Raw genomic sequence first — 4,193 nt, 5'->3', positions numbered from 1 at the left:
TTTGCCTTTAGCCAGCGGGTGGTTGGTTGGTGGAACAGACTTCCATCCCTTTTGGTGGAGGTTGATAGCCTAAATAAGTTTAAGGCTCAGCTGGACAGGTATTTTGAACGAACAGAGGGGTGAAGTGGCAGTGGGTTTTTTTTTTTTTTTTTGGCTGATGCTGCATAAGCTTGCTTTCTTGCATCAAATGCCGCTACTAATGCTAATGCTAATGCTATACTTGAGTGTACACCAATGCTAGGAGTTTGGTAAATAAATTTGATGAATTCGAGGTATTGCTCAAAACATCAAAGGCGGATATTGTTGGGAAATCAGAGACGTGGTGTCACAAAGATATAAGGAATGCAGTACTGGAATTTGGGGATTACAACGTCTACAGAAAGGATAGACAGGATAGGAAGGGAGTAGCGATTATGCTATTAGTTAAGAAACACATAAAATTCAAGGAAGTGAAGCCAGTCGACTTCGCTGGACAGTGCAGTGTCGAGTCAGTTTGGTGTGACATAAGCATTGGGAGATCAAAATTGAGAGTAGGAGTGGGCTATAGGTATAATGATTCTGATGAGTATAATAAGAAAATGTACAGGGAAATAGAGTGGGCCAGTAAATCAGAGAGTCTTATAATGGGGGATTTTAATTTCCCAGATATTGATTGGAATTTGTGGGTTGGTTAATCAGACACTAGCAGGGCTTTTGTGGATTTATTGGTTGATTGTTTTCTACATCAGCATGTTCGGGAGGCAACTAGAGGGAATAATATACTTGATTTGATTATCAGTAGTGATTCTTCATGCATTAAGAATCTGCAGATAAAGGAACCACTAGGTGGCAGTGATCACAGTGTGCTGAAATGGGATTTACTCATAGAGGTAACTACCATCAGGGGTTAAGAAAAGGGTTTTTGCTGTCGTAAAGGCAACTACGATGGTCTGAGACAGTATATAAATTCTATACACTGGGATCAACTGATGATGTTACCTACAGCAAATTCAAAATGGGAAGCATTCAAAGAACTTATCTTGGAAGCTACTAGGCTTTACATACCAACTAAGAAATATTGTTCCAGGTTTAGGCCTAAATGGGGGTCAGATGAATTAATGAGACACATGGAAAAGAAAAAAAATGCATGGGCTACTTATAAATAAATGGGTGACATGGAAGCCTATGATAGATATAAGCTGGTCGGTAACCAAGTCACAAAAGAGGTTAGGCAGGCAAAGGCAGATTACGAGAAATCTTTGGCAAAGGATGCAAAAAAGAGCAGCAAAGAGTTTTTACTTATGTAAACTCTAGAAGGAAGGGGATGAATTAGATTTGTCCAATTGATATCGGTGGTTCAACTGTTGATGATCCTGCTCAGGTGGCTAACAAACTAAATGAGTATTTTGCATCTAAATTCATACATGAGGAGTTATTCAGGGAGGGGAATGCCAGAGGTGTATTCAACTCTGTTAGTAAGCTGGATAATCTTGTAATAACTGAGAGTAAAGCGGAGGAGAAATTTTTGAAGATAAACACAAGAAAGGCACCTGGGGTGGATGGGATCTATCCAGTTATATTAAAGGAGGCAGCAAAGGAAGTAAGCAAACCCTTAGCCGTAATTAAGAGAGCTTCCTTGGATTCAGGGGAGATACCATTGACTGGAGATGTGTAAATGTGACCCCAATTCACAAATTTATTAACTATTCTCCTAGCATTGGGGTACATGCAAGTATACATGTACCTGTTTAAACTCTTAGTTACCCTAACACAGCCCATGTATTTACTTGTTCCACTATGACTCCTAGCCGTCCTGGAAATTCCCATTGCCTTGCTTTCCAGGCTGCTGCTCAATTGCATTTCAATAAAAGTAGTGCAAGAATCACTTTTACCTCTGCCAGCAGCTACTGTTAGTCTATTAGTCTTTTTATCCCCGCAAGCTAACAGTTTTCCGACCCACCTAAATCTGTCTCGATAGAATCAGCAAATATTCTTGCACCTTTTCTATTTAAGTGTATCCCATCCATCTAGAAGCAGTCTCTCCTGTTAACAAGCACATACCAGGCAGGGAAAATTTCTACCCCTTGAGCCTTGCACAGTCTCTCCACGGCCGAATTTATCGACAAGGTTCTCATCATATACTCGCTCCTATCATTTCTGGGCAGAATTGCAGACACTTTCAAATTGAACCCGAACTCACGGTTTGTTTCAGCATTGTCTTGTACTTGTGAAGTAATTCTGCCGGTCTCCTACTCTTAATGTCATTAGCGCCAACGTGTACAATAACATCACGCTTTGTGCCCTTAAAGGATGATATTTGCCCTACAACGTCATCAACCTTTGCCCCTGGCAGACATACACTTCTTCTGTTCCATCTATTCTTTTTTGCACAGTGTTTTTTTTTTTTTTTTTTTTTTTTTTGACAAGCGGCACCGGTGCTTTCGCACAACTCCGCATTTGAATCTCTTGTGAAGTAAGACAGTACAGTACTGTCAAGAGATTCAAATGCGGAGTACACCCAGATAGCATACTAACATATGCTATCTGGGTGTATTTCATGTTTGCTTAGTGCGGGTTATGTTGTTCATCTGGCCGCTTGGCCTAGGGTCCGTAGAACACCACAGACCGCTAGTTACCGTCACTGGCACTGGGAGCCGGACCAGGTATGTGGGAAGAGAACTGTGGCTGGCCGAACCTGGGGTTCACCTGAAATTCCCAGGGAGAGCCAAAAAAAAAAAATAAATAAATAAAATAAAATAAAATAAAATAAAATAAATAAATAAAAAAATAATAATAAAAAAATAAATAAAAAAAATAAATATAAAAAAAAATATATAAAATAAAATAAAATAAAATAAATAAATCAAAAAATAATAATAATAAATAAATAAATAAAAAAAATAATAAAAAAATAAATAAAAAAAATAAATATAAAAAAAAATATATAAAATAAAATAAAATAAAATAAATAAATCAAAAAATAATAATAATAAATAAATAAAAAAAATAAATATAAAAAAATATATAAAAAAAATAAAATAAAATAAATAAAAAAATAATAAATAAAATAAAAAATATATAAATAAATAATAAAAATAAATAAATAAAATTAAAAAAAAAATAAATAAATAAAATAATAAAATAAAAATAAAATAAAAATAAATTTTTTTTTTTTTTTTTTTGAAATAGGAGAAGGGGTGAGAGATTGAGGTGAAGAAAGAAGGTAAGCAGAAGAAAGAGGGAGAGGTAGGGTGGGCTTCCCCCCAAAGGGGAGCCCACCCTACTTCAGGAAGAAGAGAAAAGATTGTGAGGTCAAGTGACCCACAAAGTCAGATTGCCTAATAGCATGACCCTGCATTTGATGTCAAATGCCAGTCCCACTCCTAGAGGAGTATTTATATGAGTTCCTACACAAGTAGGAAAATCAGATATTATCCTACAACTTGAAGAGAAGAGGTGCCGGCAAGTGAGTGGGTCCCATATTGGGCAAGGGGCCCAGTGTCAGCAATTTAATCTTCTTCATCCAAGGGTGACTTGTAGGCAATGAGCAGTGTCCCACACTGGGTAGAGGACTTGGATAATCTTCTCTTAGGGGATGAGAGGAGGCACATGGATTCATGAAGCTCGAGGATTGCTTGGAGTTCTTGTGTCTTGTAGAAAAGTCCTTTTTGGGTTCGTGGGTTTGTCAGATAGTTTCCTTTGTGAACGTCGAGAGATTCTTGTTAGGTCAGGATAAAGTTCAATATCCTGTTTGTGTTTTCTTTGATTCCATTCAGGATATGTTCTGTGAATTGAGTTTTGGGTTCATTATAAGATGGGGGTGCGTTGAACAGTTTGCTGTAGGTGAATTTGGCGCATTTCAAATACAGTCTGGGCAAAAGTAGTGAAGGCTTTGTAGTTGGTTTCATCAATTATGTAGAGATGTTCCTGACCACTTGGTATATTTCCAGTTCTGGTAATTAGGAGACTTCTGGGTAAATCATAAAGAGGGCAATTATACATGAGGTGAATCCAGTCTTCATTGTCACCGCATGTGCAGAGAGGAGAATCGGTGAGACCCAGGGCATGCAGCTTGGCCCGAAACGATCCATGACCAGTGAGGAAGAACGAGACGTGAAGACCCGTTGAGTACCACGGAGGAGGTTTTGGTGCAGTTATCATAACTTGTGGAAGAAATCTTTTAGTTGTTTCACCTTTGGTTGTTTGCTCCCAAG

The sequence above is a fragment of the Mastigoproctus giganteus genome, chromosome 10 (assembly GCF_048544385.1).
Source record: "Mastigoproctus giganteus isolate SK-2022 chromosome 10, ASM4854438v1, whole genome shotgun sequence".
Classification (NCBI taxonomy): Eukaryota; Metazoa; Arthropoda; class Arachnida; order Uropygi; family Thelyphonidae; genus Mastigoproctus; species Mastigoproctus giganteus.
The sequence above is the reverse complement of the archived record's forward strand: the minus strand, read 5'-3'. Positions refer to the sequence as shown.